We start from the raw sequence: 20,711 nt of genomic DNA on the forward strand, positions 1-20,711 counted from the left end.
AAAACTTTGTTTTATGATTCAACGTAGGGGGCACGCGCGCGCACACACACACACAAAAGCCAAAAAATTATTTTAATATCACATTCACTATATCTCGGGAATGACTTCCTTTTCATTGTTAAGTGCATGTGTCCCAGCCAAAAATTCGAACTTGGGCCTTTGGTTTAAAACTTCCGACTTCATCACTCGAATATATATATATAGATATATATATATATATATAATATATATATATATACTATATATATATATACCATGTATATATGTATTGTATTGTGGTTTAATTAATATACCTTGGACACGGACACCAAAGAGAAGTACACAGATCCTTGTTTCAAATACACACTGCAGATTGGATGAAAAGATCGAATAACTGAATAAAAAAATAAAAATAAAATGAAACTCGATAAACACCTTATTTCACCTCTTTGCAACAGGTGGCTGCAGGTCCTGTTCTCGTAGGCATAGCTGCTGCTGCTGCCCCGAAATCCCCGACCGTGATCCTGCACAAGGAAAATGGCTGCACCTTCGACAGCATCAACATGACTGACATCCTCCACCGCGGATGCTCAGAGCTTCAGACGCTATAATAATAGAGGCTACACGTCAGGATGAGAACGAACCAGGAATGTAGCACCCAATGACGCGAGCAGGGACAAAGGAACAATTGCGTGACGGCGCGTGGTGGGTATGCTGACAGTTGGGCGTGTCGCTGCAGCATGCCCAATCAGAGCCGGTGCCGTACAATGGTACGAGGAAAACGGCTGCTCACGTACACGTGCACGCACGCACACACATGCACACACCTTCCGCAATAACAGTAGAAGATGCGCTGGCGTCCCTATGCGTACATTCCGCACTTACTGAATGACTCCAACAAGCATCACTGCTCATGGTGCAAGCACAATTTGGTCGTTTCTGCAGGATCGAATGGTTTCTGATGTCGCTCTTCCAAACCAATCAATGTAACGCAGTTTTTATTTTTATTTTTTTTTCTCACCCACGTACCTAAGGCATGGCTAAGCGTGGAAATGTTTTGCTAGATTTCGGAACCACATATTTTGATGACTTTGTCAAACGCAACGTTGACCCTGGAAACACTATACCTTCCACCCCAACTGAAAAGCCATTTTCAAAACGCGATAAGTTCATTTAAAAAAGGGGGACATTATACACCTTAATGTTCTCTAAAAACGAGTACCCAGCTTCTCTCCAGTGTACATCCATATTATGGAAATGACAACGCTTCCAGATTCCTCCAGCTTAATCGAAGGCAGAGAATCACAAACACTTGCAAGAAAAGTTTACCTTGATCTGACGAGTGAACGTTTTAATATGTACAAAACTCTTTACACAAGAAGCATTAGATTTAATCCCTAAATAATATTTTGTCATCTATCATGAGGTGAGTTTGATGACGGTTACTGAAAAGCTCTCCCCCCCCCCACCACACCCCGTCCTCAATAAAGCACACGAATAATAATATCAAGGAGGTTATCAACGGAGAAGGAATATCTCTCTGGGGAAATGCAGTAGTGTGATCGAAATAACCAAATAAATATACAAACGTAGTTAAGACAAGAAATAAAACAGTTCTGTACATGAAATCTTTACAACAACAACAACAACAACATCAACAATAATAATGGTGTAGAAATCCACAATGGTGTAGGTGTAAATATAATATGTATTAGCCCTACACCAGTGTGGAATTCTTCACCCTTTTAGTGACAAGCTCTTATGAGACTTTCTGAATAATAATAATAATAATAATAATAATAATAATAATAATAATAATAATAATAGTTAAAAGACGAATTTAATCGACGGCAAGAGCAACTATAGTACTACTATTATCTCACGAAATAACAGGCATAGCCAAATTATAAGCTCATCAGTAATGTAATACATCTGGTGTCAATTAAATACTATCGTTATCGCTCTCTCTCTCTCTCTCTCTCTCTCTCTCTCTCTCTCTCTCTCTCTCTCTCTCTCTCTCTCTCTCTCTCTCTCTCTCTCAACGGAGATGAGAGACGAAGCAGTCCCCTGTTTACAAACCTCAAGGCTCCCAGCTTCCGTTCTACCATGATTTCTCTTGTGGAGATAATAGCAGGCATCTTTCGTGTGCCTTCTGCTAAAAAGGTCTATCAAGGCCACAGGCAGTAAGTACTTAATAACAGACTATTATCATTAATTGATTCCCTTCTCTCTCTCTCTCTCTCTCTCTCTCTGTCTGTCTCTCTTCACACACACACACACACACACATACACACTTGTTTTTTTTATGATAATAATGAACTGATATAAAAGCGTTGTAGAGTGCATTACATATGATCGAATAATGCCACCTGACTGTGAGTTGCAAAATTAAAATATTTTATATATACGACAAATAAAGAAAAATATAATCTCGGCGAAGGAAAACAAATAATCGATGTGAAAATTGCACCACTTCATAAAAAAAAGTAAAAATCACCGGTGAAAGATATTGAGGCAAGTCAAATGCAGGTAAAACATTACTTTTAACACCACATCGTTAGAAAAATAACAGATTACATCTGCTACGTTGCTGAGCAGCCAGTCCACAAATCATCGGTAGTTTCTCAAGTAAAACCCAAAGAGTGTATTTATCAAGACATTTTGACGCGAGACAATAAGCCGAACCTAACTGAGATAAAAAGAGAGAGAGAGAGAAGAGAGAGAGAGAGAGAGAGAGAGAGAGAGAGAGAGAGAGCCCGTTAGGCCTTTCCGGATGTTCTTCTCTGATAGCAGAGAAGCACTAACAGAAACAGTGACTGCTCCACTATTTTCTGTTTGTTGCTGTTACTGTTGTCAAGGGTAACATGGCCTTGTGACAGCACGGGCTCTCTTGATCGTACAAGCATCCCTCCCATACACAAGTCTCTCTCTCTCTCTCTCTCTCTCTCTCTCTCTCATTGTCGGGGCAAATATAAGAGCTACTTTCGGCTCCCAATAGAGGAACCAGCGTTCAGTCAGAGCTGGACAAAGAAAAGACGGTGTTCGTATGCTTCTTCTAACCTAAGGCCTAAATTCTCATGTTGGTTAACTGTCGTGGGTCACAGCTAGAGTTAAAAGAATGAGCAGGAACATAATTAACGAACACGAGTCATAGGTTACTACATACTTTCAAATGAATACCATCACAACTACGACCGGGAGGACCTCGGCGAGGTCATCCTCACCTCACCACTCCAACCGATATAGTTGAAGGGAAGCTGAAGGACAATTTATATATAAGATAACGATGATAAGTACTAAAATCACAACAGGAATACGTATTTCCCTTAATGAGACCCATTGCAATGAACTGATCCACTAATCCAAAACAGAGCAAAACACTGGATGCACGAGTCAGTTTTATCAACTGAGGTAACGGAGAGAGGAAGAGAGAAAATACACAAATGGTGCAGGATACAGCAATACAACGTTGAAAGAATGCATTATTTCCACAACAATTATCAGTCTAGAAAATAAATCTAGGAAATGAAAGCTAGTTTTCGCCAGATATGAGTTACTAGAATGCAGACCTTCTATACCCATCAAACAGGCAATTCTAAATCCCAGAGGAAACATTTACACGAGAGAGAGAGAGAGAGAGAGAGAGAGAGAGAGAGAGAGAGAGAGAGAGAGAGAGAACCCACACATGAATAATCGGCAGGAGGAACCATTCACTTCGTAGATCATTCCGCTGAAGAAAACGAACTCGCAAGACGAAGATTCATCTAATAGTGTGAGGCCGTAAACCTCCAAGAGCACTCGGGCCATACTGCAACAGAAATTCCTACAGCCTCGAAAAACAACAACGTTAACATCTGATAGATCTTATCTCTTTATCTTTTCATTTCCGCCGTTTTCCCACTTACGTTAGTTGACCTTTTTTTTTCTTCTCTCTCTCTTTCGTCTGCTGTAACTGCAAGACGAAAGGATAGAATTCTTCTCCCGTTCTGTAGTTGAAGACATTATGAAGTGTCAATTTCGTCTGTTAATTACTACTAAATAAATTACAGAAAACCGGACGCTGTCCATCAAGACCCGATAAACATTTTTCAGAAACGAAAGCAACGAACGGGTCTTGACAATTACTATGAAATCTTGCAAATGCTATGACGAAAAATGGCACACCTTATGTTACCTTTCATAAGCTTGTTTACTTCCGGTGTGTAACTAGTCCGAACAGTAAGCATGGAATGGTTTAAAAATGGAACACGTTGAAAACAAACATGTAATTACGGAAGGTTAAGTTAATGCAAAATGTAAACAAACAGACAGAAAAAGAGACAGATTGTTTATTCATTTCCTTCCATAAATAATGATAATACCGGACGTTACATACGATCAACGTCTGAGCGAAAACCTTCCTGGTTCGGAAAAAAGTGACGCATCGCGCAAGCGCAGCGTCGTGCAACTTTTTTTTGGCAGAATTTACGGTAAGTTCGCAAACGATATGATGATAAAGCGCACCTCACGACAATGACACTGGAACCCATTAGAGTACAACAATTGTGTTTGCGGGTGTACGATTTCCAAAGTCCTTGTATTATAGTTATCGTTTTTTTTTCCTTTTTTTCCCCCGAGGTTCCACCTCCCATATGTCGAAAGTTTGCTCATTTGTTTTTCTTTTCGATGAATTTTACGGTACCTAAACGAAAAAAAGCTTAATAAAAAAACATGAAACAAAATTGATGGAAATAATGGATAATGGACGGAGTATCCGGTCATTAGAAATAAAATTCTATCAAGAAACGAATTTGCTCCGTAGACCAATAAAACACCTGCTTAAATTGAATGAAGGAGAAATGTTTGAAATATTTAATAAAATGAACTGACAATAAAATTCATTTTCAAAACTGTTTGGCTTTCCGATCCGTATATAATCTTGATTACCTCTCTCTCTCTCTCTTTTCGTGTTGCGCAGATAAAATATCGTACTACTGAAAAACGCACCAATACATTAAATTAATATTTCTCTTACATAAACCTTCAATTCGATAAGCTTATATCATCGAACAATCAAAACCACATGACAGGGCCATGTAGTATAAAAAAAACCAAACTCACTCAATCAACAGAACAATAAAAACGTACAATTCGGGATACTAAATATGGGGTAAAATATTTTTTAAATACGAGCTAAAAGGAAAATCCACATATAAATATGATTAGGTAATTGAAATTCATACAGACCGAAGGCAAGAACTAGTATATCGCAATTCTTAAAACACCCCTAGAATCTGACGTGGCATTGCCATGTTCATCAACGCTGAAATGGGTTCAGATATTATATAACAGCTGTTCAACATGGGGCATGTTTTTTTTTTACTTGCTGTTAATGCTGTAATTCAAAACGACTAGGGTGACTTAAAGTGAAAGAAAGAATTCAAGGCATTTTATTTAATTTTTTAAAATATACTTAGAAGATCTTCTCGGAACCCCTTGTGGGAAGTAGTATTATGTATTAGCTGGAACAGTTCGTCATTCAAGGGAGTGTGAATGCAAGATCTTTTTTATTACTGAAGACAATCCACCCACTATACTATAATAGGTTTATTTCACTAATATATTGTCGTTATCTTCCAGTCAGCTACACAAGTATATCAAGAATATAACTCTCATATAATGTTGACATCAGTCAACCACAGTGACCACTGCACCATTATAACGTCAAACAACGCACTGAAGACAGTAATTAATATGTGAGAGAGAGAGAGAGAGAGAGAGAGAGAGGCAAGGAAAATGAAGCTTCTAGGAACCTATATAAATACTGTCCATATATGGAGGTTTCTAAGGGTGCGTCCGTACCACAATAAAAGCGCGTCATAAACACACGTCGGTAACTTACCGCACACATATCAGCACCAGGCTGAATACAAGTCAACGACTTATTGGTAGACCTAACCAGTCCTCCTTACGATTGTCCAGCACTTGCCAAAGGCCGTTCACTTGTTTTCAACCAGTTACCAACGTGTGTGTTTTACTGTAGTGTGGACGCACCCAGGCCATGTAAATAAAGGTAGAAAGTCGGATGCTTCAAACTGCTGTCTTGAACTTCAAGCGGCAAGACTGTGGATGAACGGTCTGGGTGAATGTCATCTGCACTGTTTCATGAAAAATATTCGCCCCTAATGGAGAATGAAGATGAGAGTTGCATAGATAATGAAAAGGCGCTTTACCGTATTAAATTAAAGATATCGATTCATCCATTTGCTAATTTATGAGTATTCGTGACTTAATGTTAACAATAGTTCATAATACACACACACACACACACACACACACACACACACATATATATATATATATATATATATATATATATATATATATAAATATATCAGTAGTCACAAAAATTGCATGTGACAAGTATTATGTAATTAACCGTTGAAGACGTGTAGTACGTGTTACACGGAAGCGCCTGGTACCTGGTCTTTAACTTTCATCTGTCCATTGGTTATCTACTGGTCTGCACCCAACCAGTGGTAAATTAAGACTGCACGGAACTCTCTCGAGGAATTTTGAACAGGGCATGTCAGATCGCAAGATCGTTGCATTCTCCGGCGGAAATGTCAGTGACTTCCTGACATTGCCTTTGTATTTACATTTGCGTATGAAGTATCTGTATGTAAATATGCTTAGCCTTCGCTGGCAAAATGGAAAAACAACTCAGTCTTAGAGTCAAGAGATGGGAAACTGAATTTGGGGAGATAGCCTTACAAATACGAATAACAGAAACATGGAACGTAATATTATTCTGAGAGACAGCTACAAGAAACAAGTAAAAAAAAAAAAAAAAAAAAAAAAAAAAAAAAAAAAAAAAAAAAAAAAAAAAATGCGCTGAAGATCGAGTTTTCTGTCCGGTGGTGGCCTATGTTGTTGGTACCTATAGCGCTGCCAGAAGTACGATTATGGCTAACTTTAACATTAAATAAAATGAAATAAATAAAACTACTGAGGCTAGAGGGCTGCAATTAGGTATGTTTGATGATTGAGGGTGGATGATCAACATGCCAACTGGCAGCCCTCTAGCCTCAGTAGTTTTAACATCTGAGGGCGGACGGGCAGTTAAAGCCAAAACAATAGTTTTCTTTTACAGAAGACTAAAACTGAGCTTGGAAGGGAAAAACCGAAAGATAGAGAACTCGAATGAAGGATGAGCAAGAAATCTCACTATCTCGGTTTCCCGTACAGAATGTGGGGGTGACGCAGCTAACGAGTCATCTGCCACAGTGATCTGAAAATCGCTGCATAACTGTATGATAATTATAAGCTGCTCATTTCATTAATGCTTGATGATAGGAAAGGAAATTTTAAGACAGATCCTGTCAAATTTTCAGACACAGACTACTAACGACTTTTCGCAGTAACAGACGGTAAGATTACATTCTTCGAATTCTCTTCAGAGCATCGTATATCAACTTGAACATTTGATAAGTACTGTAAGCACAACAGGCAACCATACTAATAACCACTTGTTCGCTGTCTCCATCCGGTTTACCCGATGGCGATGGGCTTCATCTAGAAAATACCGAGGATTCCAATAAGATTCAGTCAGTCTAGGGCTGTTTTTCTCTGCACAATAAGAAAAGATATATATATATATATATATATATATATATATATATATTATATATATATATATATGGTATACAAATTTTGGTCGCACAGTGAAGCCTTAGACCACACCGCCACTGTGCGTCCTGAATTTGTTGGTTCGATGGTTAGCGCCCGTGAGCCGACAAATCTCTTATCGACTAAAAAATTCCCCCTCGGTTAACATATATGAAATATATTAATTCCGAGGTAGAGCGAATTAGATATTAAAGGGACATTTGTAGCTCGATGTATGTATATGAATCACGGTTATGTGATATGACATATATATGTATATATATATATATATATATATATATACTATATATATATATATATATATATATATATATATATATATATATATATATATATATTCTTTTTCTTTCTGGGCATCTAGGCATTACTCAGAAACCTTCGTGGAAAATTCAAAGTAATTAGGCGCTATTTACCATTTCACTAATGCCTCTTTATTCAGTTTTTTTTTAATTATCATTATTACTTGAAAAGATACTTCATACTAAAGAACTCGTCTCACAAAACGATCATGTGCACAATTCATATATACAAATATATTTATATGTAATAAAATACATAGATATACAATATGTCATTTAAAGGCTTCGACCAACTTCAGCGAGTTGAGGAAAAAAGTTTTTAAAGTCTTTTATCTTTAGAAGTTTCAAGACTAGAAATTCCCGCTCTGATAATAATCGATGTTTTAATTAAGCAATAACATATCCTCCAGAGAGAGAGAGAGAGAGAGAGAGAGAGAGAGAGAGAGGAGAGAAGAGGCAAGAGAGAGAGAGAGAGAGTGGAGAGAGAGAGAGAGAGAAGAGAGAGGGGGGGGGGGGGGGGATACGCTTAGATAACCGGTGACGAAACGTATTTTTTGTGAAGGTCAAAACTCGGCTACCACGGACGTGATACTAAAATGTTGAGGCATGAAGATATTTTAATTTGTACCCATTGTTTCACATTATCCAAATAAGTTAACTTTGTATACCGCATATAATGTTCGATAAAAAAGTAGTTTACTGAACAGGAAACAAGAACGTCAATATCAAAGGGGTTAACAGTGAAGACGGAAGACCCCGGCCCCCCAACCCCGTCGCAGAAACTGTCGAGGATAGAACCTCCTCTTAATCTCTATTTAACTAAAAGCAAGAACCTTCACTTAATCTCTACTTAACCAGAAGCAAAGAGTCTGTATGTCTTTTCTGTGTGGCGCACAGTCTAAGATAATTTTAGGTACGCATTCGACGAAACCCAGGTCACTCTCCCCTACTGCTGGCCGCTTTTATAAGTTTGCAAAATGAAGGTCCTTAGGTTCAATCACCAGGCCGATACGTATCGTCTCACAGGTGGGGATATGCCGTCTACACCCTCACGTATATTCCCGTCCTTTTCGATGCTATGGAAACATTATTAATGCTTATCATAATGTAAATGATAAAAAAAACTGTCATTACTGTAATGACAGTAGCAGCAGCAACATCATCAACAACGACGACAACAAAAGCATCTGAGGGGGGCAACCACGTTCATCTCTGGAATATTTAACGACGATAGCGCACGAACGGTAAGCAATTTATCTCGACAGACAATGCGCCCGACAGCAGGCTTCCTCACACATGCAAACTTGCTTACACCACCATAACGAAATTAGCCCTGGCAAGTGTTCTAATGAGTGTCTCCCACATTCAATTTACAGCCGAAAACAATGAGGTTTCCCCTTTCCTTTCTTTTCCTTTTTTTTTTAATCTTTACGTGGATTTTAGCTGCCAATATTCGTCAATGAACTTGAAAACAATACATTATCAATGTTGATAGATCTTAATTCACTGACATTACATGTTCATGGGACAACGACAACTCATTATATCATCAAATATTAATCTGCAGTATCGTAAAGGTGAATAGAAAGTAACTGTTTGACAAATCAGAGAGTTCAACTCATGCATACATAAATAAGTAAAAGCACTTCTAAGAAAAGAAAATATGAGAAATTGCAATGAGATTTTATAACTGATTCAACGACCCAAAGAAAACCATGAAAACGAATGTCGTCTTGTTTTCAATGGCGCCTTCCTTTCAGGAGATAAACGTATAACATAACATACTTCTTTCAATTCGTGCACAATGTGTACAACTTGAGTGTAACGCACATTCAGAAATATTCGCGTACCACACACACTCACACACGCACAAAGTACTTTAATGTAGACATTTTCCCTTGGTGTCTTTGCAAGTTTGGCAAACTGGCAGAGAAAAAGCATTAGATTTAAACTAATAATTTTGAAAATCCTAGAATTCTCAAAGGCCACGTACAGTATATCATCAAAGTGATAGGTTCAGATTCGAGTCTGTGTCCCACTGCATGCATATAATATATTATATATATAGATATATATAATATATATTATATTTATATATATTATATATATATATAATATTAATTAGATATTATATATAAATATTATATAAATATCTATATATATATATAGATATATATATATATATCATATATATATACACACACACACACACACACACACATATATATAGATATATATATATATATATATATATATATATATATATATATTATTCATAGTACTTCTACATGAGTGGTGACTAAAATCCATGTCCACAGAATAGAATATACAATTTAGGCTGAAGGCCAAGCAATGGGACCTATGAGGTCGTTCAGCGTTGAGAGGAAAATTTACAGTAAAAGATTACAAGGTGTAACGGGAGGAAAACCTCAAAGCAATTGCACTATGAAATAACTGTTAGAGAGGGTGGAAAGTAGATGGAAGAAAGAATATGAATGGAGGTACAGTAAAAGAAATGAAAGGGGATTGCAGCCATAGGCCGAAGGAACGCTGCAAAGAACCTTAAGTAATGCCTACAGTACACCGCGCGTGAGGTGCATTGATGGCACTACCCCCCTACAAGGACTCTCCGTGTTCTGTAGTGGTGAAACAGTGGGGAATACCATTTGAAATGGATAAAACACCTCAGGATTGGTGGGATAATTTCACCACAACAGTATTTCTGGTAAACGTTAACCTTCGCTCTGGCTATGATTCACAGCAATTAACTAACTACCAGATACATAATCATATCAACTATTGCACGGTTTTGATGCAATGTGTCCAGATTACTCTGTCCTCCCCTTAGTGGTGTGTATTTTGACCATTATCTTTCTTTCTAAAGAAAACTTGGTATATGTATGTATGTGTATATATATATATATATATATATATATTAATATATATTATATATATATATATAATATATATATATATCATATATATATATATATATATATATATATATATATATATATACACACACACACACACACACACATACATACGTATACATAGCGTGTGTGTATGGGGACTGCTTTTCTTCGATATAATATAAACTGAAATCAATGCAGTTTCACATTAATAACTTGGTGACTTATCCCTGATTAACCTTTCACAGAATTCCCAAACTACTGAAGTAAACAGTAACAGGAAAATCCCATAAGACCAGGAAACAACCTTCTACCCCCAAGGCACTTTCTGTAGAAACTCTCGCCGAAGACGCAGCTGTATGGGATTTCTACAAAAGTATTTCCCCGTTTTCCTGAACTTGGAAACTTCCCTGTCATTGCTAACCCTACAACAAGCCGGACTTGAACATGTCGCCCGAACTGCAATTAACAGAAAATATAATAAATGTGAATGAACTCTTTGAGGGGAAGTTTCTACGATGTGTTAACAAAACAGTTCTCAGCTTGTATCCTGGGATGAGGGTGGCCTTCTCTAGCCTGGACGGAACCCGCCACAATCAACTCACTATCATGATACTGACTTACTGCTCAGGCACAGAAATCCTCCACATCTCACTTGTATACCTGAAAGATTGTCGATTAATTTCCAGGGATTCTTTCCGATACCTGTATCGAGGGGGGGTGAGCGACATAGGAAATCTACACCATCAATATCTGCAGAATCAAAATCACAACTTTAAAAAAAAAATTACGATTATCATCACTACTGTTTTACAAGATTACGGTACAGCCCCCCAAAGTTATAAATCTCACCAACTATCATTATTTTTTTCCCTGTGGTCTTTAAATAATGTACGCCAGTATAGCTACTCATTTGCAAGCGAGCCCAAACCACTAATACAGCGGGAGACATACAGACTTACGACGTTCACTACCTAAGGGCCGGAATCCTACCGAATCTCATAACACCGTAGCCCTCATGATGAGAGGCTCCCGTACCTACTTGCAAGGGAAGGTGCGTGCGTGTATGTGTTTGTGGAAGGGTGGGTGGAGGGGGGGGGGGGGGGGGGGGGGGGCTTCGTTTGTGTGAATGGCCTTCTTGAGGGGGACAGGTGTTTGTATGTCTATGTGGACATTGTGGTTAAGACAGTCAGTTTCTGTGTAAGTTTGTTAGCTGAAATTATATATATGCCATGCAAAGGTAGACAGGTAAATGCACATTAGAAGCGGACAAATTGAAATGAATCGTACTTTACCCTTCTTTTCCAACAGTTTGTTACGACGCAAAAAGACGGAGGCGGCGGTGCAATACTGACGACTTACTTAGAAGAATGGACAAGATATACCTAAAGATTTAAAGATTTCAACATTTAAAAAGATAAGAACGAATTAAGGCACTCTCATACAAGTATACTACTTTCCGAACAGAATATCCCAACCAGCAGGCGAATCTGGATCCTCCTAAAAGCCACACCAAATGTGCCTGGGACATAGCTATACCAGTTCACCCAATCTTTTTAAGCAGGCATTACTTCCGAGATCTCCTGTGGAAATACAGGCAAACAGATCAACAAACAGACTACCGCAGCAAATGCAGAGCGGTCGTCTAACGTCGCCATATGCGGTAATGAAATTCCCTTTGAGAATGCAGCTCAGACCAAATTACTGTTTTCATAAGAGGGTAAAGCAAACTTCTACCTCAGTCGTTGCGTATACAGACTTTTGATAACATTATTAATTCCTGCGAAATTTAACGAATGAAAGGTTTATTGTCAATCAACAATCTTCGATGAATAACAAAGTGAAACTATCCTGTCTGCCGAGGGCCCTATTCAACCAACTGACAAAAAAATTCCTGTATAAGAAATATATAAGAAATATGGACCAAGATTATACATATATATATATATATAATATATATACATATACATACCATATACATAATACATATAAATAATATATATATATAACATATATATATATATATATATAATATATATATATAATACCATATATATATACTATATATATATTATAATATTATATATATATATATATATATATAATATATATATATATATATATATATAATATATATATTATATATATATATTATATATATAATAATTGTTCAAGACAATTATGTTAATAAATATCCCTGACTACCAAGCACCCAGAGAGAGAGAGAGAGAGAGAGAGAGAGGAGAGAGAGATAGAGAGAGAGAGACGAGAGAGAGAGAGAGAGAGACAGACAGATCGACCTTCCCTCCCTTTCACATGCCAACCTTTCTCCTTCAACTTTCTTCTCTCTTTACATAAATGGGAAGGGGGTGGGGGGGGGGACACTGGGAGAGGGTCGGGACATCCGACCAGTCACCTGTTGTTATGTCAACAAGACTAAAGGCTTCACGAACCCACCCATGTCACCTGTTATTTGACGTTCGCTCAGGAGAAAGTAAAATGAGGACTCTCCTACTACTACAAGAGCTACGGACGTCGTGCTTCCAGCCACGGCATGTTTTTCGTTTGGGAATGTGTGGGGGGCGTGTTTTCTTTTCTACATAAGAATGTGGTTTAGTCATGGGAATGTGTGTTTTTTTCTTTTTTTTATACAAAAATGTTGTTTATTCTTTTTATTTCATGACAGAGCGTAAAAATGTGTAAAGAATTGATTAATTACTGCAGATTTTAATTATTGGCTGTGTACTTTCCTTGCCTCTCTCACAATAATATATTCCGTTTCTCCTTCTGATCTGTGTGTTTCTATCTAGTGTTTCATTTACAAATACCATTTCTCTCTCTCTCTCTCTCTCTCTCTCTCTCGCTCTTGCGCATCTCTCTCTCGATCTCTCTTCTCTCTCTGTCTGTTTACTGTTAGTCTAACTTATTCCTGCCTCTTTTTTCTTTTTTATTCATGTTCATTCTTTCTATCCTTAAACTTCTGTGGATCTTTCTACCTACCTCTTTCTCTCATCAGCAATATCCACCTGTTTCTCTACGTGCATGAAGCTTGCATCTCTCTCCTATCTAAAGGTACAATAATGATTTCGTTGACAAACATTTCTGTTCAAAATACACCAAAGACTTGGCTTTTCAGTCTAAATGCATCAGGGATTACTTTTCCCCTCTTTCTCCTTAACAACACGGAAAGGAATCAGGTTATTTCACTGGCAACAGAGTGAAGCTCACTTACTGATTCACCCATGAAAATTTGACTATAAAGCCAAACACGGGCTCTTTCACACAGACAACGAACAGAGGGAGTTGGGGTGGCTGGACAAACAAGCTTCAAGAAAGGAAGCGTGAACGGAGGTCAAGTTAAAGTCTGCAAATTAAAGACTACAAAATGGGTGCAGCAGCTAACAGCCGAATGAACGTTGCACGCAAAAAAAAAAAAAAAAAAAAAAAAAATGAAATAAATAAATAAATAAATAAATAAATGCTGCCTACAGTGCACCATATGAACTGTACTGGCTGCGCCACTACCCCTTCTTGGGCAGAAAACCATTAAGGGATTAGTTTATAACATTCAGGGGTTCGTTTACTTCATTCACTATACAGTAAGAATTGAGTTTATTTCCCTCACAAAAAGTATATAAACATTTAGTTTATTTCACTCATAACACAGCATGAAATTAGTTTATGCCATTCGCAACACAGTACGACATTCGTTTATTTCAATCACAAAACCATAAGAAATGAGCACATTTTAATCACAGCACATATAAGGAATGAATCTATTTCACTCACCACACTCAAGAATAAGTTCATGTCACTCAAAGCACAGTAAGAAATGAGTTTATTTCACTCACAACACAATGAGAAAATAGCTTTCTGCACTCAGAATTACTTTATTTGACGCGAAAGACCCTAACGGATTAGTTTATTCCACTAATAACACAATAAAAAAATCAGTTTAATTCATACATAAAACAGTACCTGACTTGCTCACAGCATACTGATGATAACACGGAGAATTAGTATTCTCTCTCTCTCTCTCTCTCTCTCTCTCTCTCTCTCTCTCTCTCTCACCTGCCTAAAATAACCATTCTGCACTGGGAGAAAATTGACCACACAAGCGGTCGCTAGACGTCACATTGCGGCCAAAACTTTTCATCTTGACGAAAAGCGGTGGTCCGTAATTCACAATTTGAAACACCTGGGGGCCAATCAACGTCGAGACAAATTGCGTCGTCAGCGTTTTGATGGAACGAAAAAAATTGCATTATACAAAACCTCTAGAATACTAAAAAAGAAAGTCACAATCATCAGTTTTGTGGTGTGCAAAATAAGTCTTCAATTTACGCAACGAAACCAAAAAAGATCCTACATATATAATGAGAGAGAGAGAGAGAGAGAGAGAGAGAGAGAGAGAGAGAGAGAGAGAGAGAGAAACACTGCTGGATATCACATTAAACTAATTACCCCGTCATCACAAGGTAAATCCGAGAGCATTTTGCTTTTAAAAATCTAGTCGTCCGTTGTGGCCTAGAACACGAACGATGCCATCGCGTACGATAAAAGTCACAGGACGAAGGAGAAATCTCCCAGATTTGCGGTACTGTTGCCGCAGTCCGGGATCTTTTAAAATTTTTTTTCATTTTTTAAGACATTAGCCGTTCTACTTTGGCACAAGATTCGTCACTCATCATCAAGATGTTTCCTTGCTCGGTGGTTGGCGTGGCACAATGGCGGAAAACACGGCAGGGTCATCACAGAATTTGTAAATGTAACACAAGCGGTTGCCTTTATTCAGTGTGTGAGTGAGTGAGTGTGTTACATACGCGTGATTTTTTTATATCAACAAATATCAAACGGCGCAGAATCACGAGTGTCAATCATAATTTTCCCCTTAAGTGTAAGTTATCCCCAAGTTGCAGTGATTTCCATCTGAAACTATATTGGTGGCTTAATATTTGTTTATATATATATATATATATATATATATATAGTATATATTATATATATATATATATATATATATATATATATTATCGAGCTACAAACCAAACCAAGGTCCTTTAATATCCTAACAACTCGACCCTAGCCTACCTCGGAATTACAATATATTTTCATATATGTTACCCGAATGGTAATTCCCATTCGGTTAACATATATGAAAATATATTAATTCTAGGTAGAGGGAGTTAGATATTAAAGGACATTTTGCAGCTCGATGTATGTATATGATTCATGGTGATATTTTCTCACACACATTGAGTGTATAAATATATGTATATATATATATGTATATTTGTATATATATGTATATGTATATATATTAGATATATATATATACGTGTATATATATATTATATATTTATATATATATATATATATATATAGTATATGTATCGTCGGTCCCAGTCGTGCAATAGATACAAAACACTTCTTAACGGTCAGCACCTGGTGTTTGATCGTAGGCCGGGAAAAGACGATTTAGTACAGCCGTTTCCCGAGATGTTCATTAAGCCTCAATGAACTGTCAGTATACTGAGTTTCTAGTAAGTAGTCGAAGGTTAATATATAATTCGGTGATTCTCAAACTGGGGGCCGTTGCACCCAGGGATGCCACAGACAGTGCCTTAGGGTGCCGCAAGGTTGTCATGAATTTTGTAGGTCTTCATATAATTATTGTTTGTTTGTATGGTGTTTTTACGTTGCATGGAACCAGTGGTTATTCAGCAACGGGACCAACGACTTTACGTGACTTCCGAACCACGTCGAGAGTGAACTTCTATCACCAGAAATACACATCTCTCACTCCTCAATGGAATGGCCGAGAATCGAACCCGCGACCACCGAGGTGAGAAGCAAACACCAAACCAACCACGCCACTGAGGCGCTACTTCATATAATTATGCCTACTCTAATATATTAACACATACATACACAAGCACACACACATATATACATATGTGCTATGGTGGGATGGTAAGGAAGGATGCCACGGTAATGATTACATTAACTAGGGTCCCATTTAAAAAGAGAGAGGGAGAGAGAGAGAGAGAGAACCCGACTTCAAGTTGGCGACAGCGTATACGTTAACCTTAATCAGAGGCGATGATCGCTAGGCACAGTCGTAACTACCGTGTTCTTCCAACTCGCAGACTGGTAAATATAATATGTATATATTATGTATAAATATATATATATATATATATATATATATATATATATATATATACATATACTAATATAATATATTATATATATATATATTAATATAATATATATATTATATATATTTATATATATATATATATATATATATATATATATATATATACACGCATATAAAAATATACACACACACGTATATAAAAATTTAAACAAACAGACATTTACGAATACAATTATGCATGTATTTCAAGAAAAAACACACGCTATCATATCTATCGGCACATAACCTTTTAATATCCAACCAGGGGGGAGGGGGGAAAGGTTTGGGTTACCAACTTCACTCCATTAATATTTGCTGAAGGCTGGAAGGATATATATATATATATATATATATATATATATATATATATATATATATATAATATATATATTAGTGACAGAAGCCTTCTCCCGAAGTTAGTCTATCATTACCGGTCAAGAGTCCACCGTCCAACCGTGGGTTAGCCAGACTTGACTAAATGATGATATCGTGCGGTCCTTCGGTCTGTACGCAAAAACCAAGGTCCGTCTGGCTGTGTTACGCACGGCGAGCCTCTGGGCCAATTAACGCCCGAAGAATTCCCTCAGAGAGAAATAGAGAAAATGAATGTTATTCCTGTTCTTTCTATTTGAAGAGCTGGTTATATGGGTTACTATTGCCACTATTGTTACCACTACTCTACTATTACTACTACTACTACTATTACATTACTACTACTAATAATAATAATTATAATATGAATACTAATAATAATAATATTGTCTACAGTGCAGTCTCCTCTTCTTTCACAAACTTGAATTTATTGTACGATCTGTCTTGTAGTAAAAAGCTAAACCCTTCACTGCAGTAATGCCAAGATTGTAGTGTCTTTTAAACGAGATGAGATTTCATCATTCTTAGTGCCATCTGGGCATTACTTGGGTATTGCCAAATTAGGCAATATGTTGCATATGATGAAAAACTAAGAACGAAAAAAATAAAATAAAGTACTAAACTACAGGTTTCATACGTAAAGAAGGAAAAAATACGCCGCAGTTTCTTCGGCGTCATCGAGTTTTCTGTACAGCCGCTACAGCGTATAATAAAGGCCACCGAAAATAGATCTATTTTTCGGTGGTCTTGGTATAATGTTTCATGAACCGCAGTCCATGAAACTCTCAGCCTGCCGTAGTGGCCTGTGTTGTTGCGTTGCCAGAAGCATGATCGTGGCTAACTTTAACCTTAAATAAAACCAAAGCTACTGAGGTTAGAGGGCTGCAATTTGGTCTGTTTGATGATTGGAGGCTGGATGATCAACATACTAATTTGCAGCCATCTAGACTCGGCAGTTGTTAAGATCTGAGGGCGGACAGAAAAAGTGCGGAATGACAGAAAACATCGGGACAATAGTTCTCTTTTCAGAAAACTAAAACTCACGTCAGTTAATAAACATGCAGTATATGTGCCTAAAGACTGGAGACAATCCATAAATTTATCGAAGAAAAATACTAAATTACGAATTAATTTTAACTTTAAATTAAAATCAGAGCCAGTAATTAAAAAATAAATAAATAAATAAAAATAAAAAAGCATGTCCAATGTTATCCGCCGTTATATACTTTCTTTCCGCAGATAATCGTAATTAAACCGGAAACATACAGAAACTTGGAAAAACTCAGGAGAAATGACGCAATAAAACGACAATAACTTTGATATCATTGAGAGTGCAACTTTACAAGTCTTTCACACTAATGTGAAAGTTATTAGGAAGGAAGGATCTCAGGTCGTGTCGCTTGTGACAGTAATCTTAATGTCCGTCTTTCATATTATCTCTGCATTTCTTGTTTATGCAGAAGTTCGCGTGATTACAACATAGCAGATGTGTCCAATGCATGATAGAAATACAGTGACTAATATAGACACATTCATACATACATTATATATATATAATGTACATTATACATATACCTATATCCATAACGTAAATAACATTTCGAATTATTTTTAGATATTCATGAAAGAGCCAATGGACAAGAAGTAACGTTGACAAATGTTTTGTTCGGAATAAATCAATAAATTATGAGAAACCAAAACAGTTTTGAAAATCGAGCTAATTACTTTTTCTGGCAAGCATCCCATAATCGTTACTTTTCATGCTTCATCTCAGTTAGTCGTCGATGTCGAATTCTTTCCAATATCCAGGTTATATGAATAAGGTCCACTAATATGTTCACACGTTATGGTAATATGACATTGATATTCCGCAATCATTCTTATGGCAATATTCAAGTAATCTGCTACGGAATCGTACTTAATCCGGCACATTACTCTGCTCTTTTTAATTTAACGCCTGTCACAATTAAAATTGTAGTTTATTACTTCTAGACTATTTTAATAAGTAAGAAATTAATTACATGGATATACATTGTTTTATATATATATATATATAATATATATATATATATATATATATGTGTGTGTGTGTGTGTGTGTGTGTGTGTGTGTGTGATGTGTGTGTGTGAGAGAGAGAGAGAGAAGAGAGAGAGAGAGAGAGAGAGAGAGAGAGAGAGAGAGAGGAGAGAAGACCCCGTCATCTAGTCTGCAGGACATGAGGATAGTGACTAATGCATTGTTTGCGTACACCTCACCGCAAAATGAGAACATTGGTTTGGAGAATAGATTAAAAATGTAATATCAAAAACTTGTAATGAAGTGTCTTAGAAAAGAAAAATAGCCGTCATATACTAATGTCCAAGAACGCAGAATTACTTTGAACCATAAAGGAAAATGTGAAAATTCATAATAAAAGTTTTAGTTTCTCTCTGAGGCTAAGCCATGTTATTATTATTATTATTATTATTATTATTATTATTATTATTATTATTATTATTTTATTACTATTAATAGCTGTTTCAACGGCATATCAGGCTTCCTAAATATATATATAGGATTCAGTTGTCTTAGGTTTATTTCCTCTAAAGTGTCGACAGCGCACAGACAGTCATCTATGAGAGTATAAAAGTGATTTAAGATTTACAAGTATTTATAGTACTATACAATTGGTGGGTAGGTCGGTAAGCAAGGATTTTAATTGGTCGTAGGTTGGTGACGAAATCTATCTCTGAGGCGTTGAGATCTCCTGGGTCCATCCTTATTATTATTATTATTATTATTATTATTATTATTATTATTATTATTATTATTAATGATATCCAGGCTGCCGGCTATGTTAGAATGGAACCTTGAAATTCAAAAATGACACATGGAATACCATACGGCAAACAAAACTGTCATTAATACATAACAAGCTTACACAAAAAATATATACTTATGAAAAAAAATAACCAGAAGTTCGGAGAAATATAAACATAATTTCCACCAAGATAAACAAATAAACTCCATAGCACAGCGGAAAGACTTGTAATCGACATGATTATCGCCATTTATGTGGTTCTACCCGTTTTTCGATTATGACCATCATTATTATAATTTGACTAAACATGGATAAACCAGAAGCCACATTTGCGAAACGGTTAGGTAAGTCGTCCCCCTGTGGTTGCACTGCGGACGGAGTTTTGCTCAGCGGAAAGGAAAATTACGAATAAAGGGGAGAGAGGAAGAAAGGAAGATTACCCGCATTGAAAGGTTCGCGACATGTAGGTTTCGAGAATA

General features: G+C 36.7%; 1 protein-coding gene across 6 annotated transcripts in view; it reads right to left on the bottom strand.

Annotated features, from left to right (window-relative positions):
• Positions 1 to 20,711, bottom strand: part of LOC135226978 (uncharacterized) — a 242,286-nt gene that overhangs the window by 26,385 nt on the left and 195,190 nt on the right. Inside the window, exon 1 of one of the 6 annotated variants that reach the window (XM_064266689.1) lies at positions 425 to 651. The exons of 4 other annotated variants lie outside the window; for them this stretch is intronic. The gene's annotated coding sequence lies outside the window, so the exon portion shown is untranslated. Of the gene's footprint in view, positions 1 to 414; positions 652 to 20,711 lie in introns of those variants that run through there. One more of the 6 variants, XM_064266688.1, reaches the window with a different exon arrangement.

This window comes from Macrobrachium nipponense, chromosome 15 (assembly GCF_015104395.2).
Source record: "Macrobrachium nipponense isolate FS-2020 chromosome 15, ASM1510439v2, whole genome shotgun sequence".
Classification (NCBI taxonomy): domain Eukaryota; kingdom Metazoa; phylum Arthropoda; class Malacostraca; order Decapoda; family Palaemonidae; genus Macrobrachium; species Macrobrachium nipponense.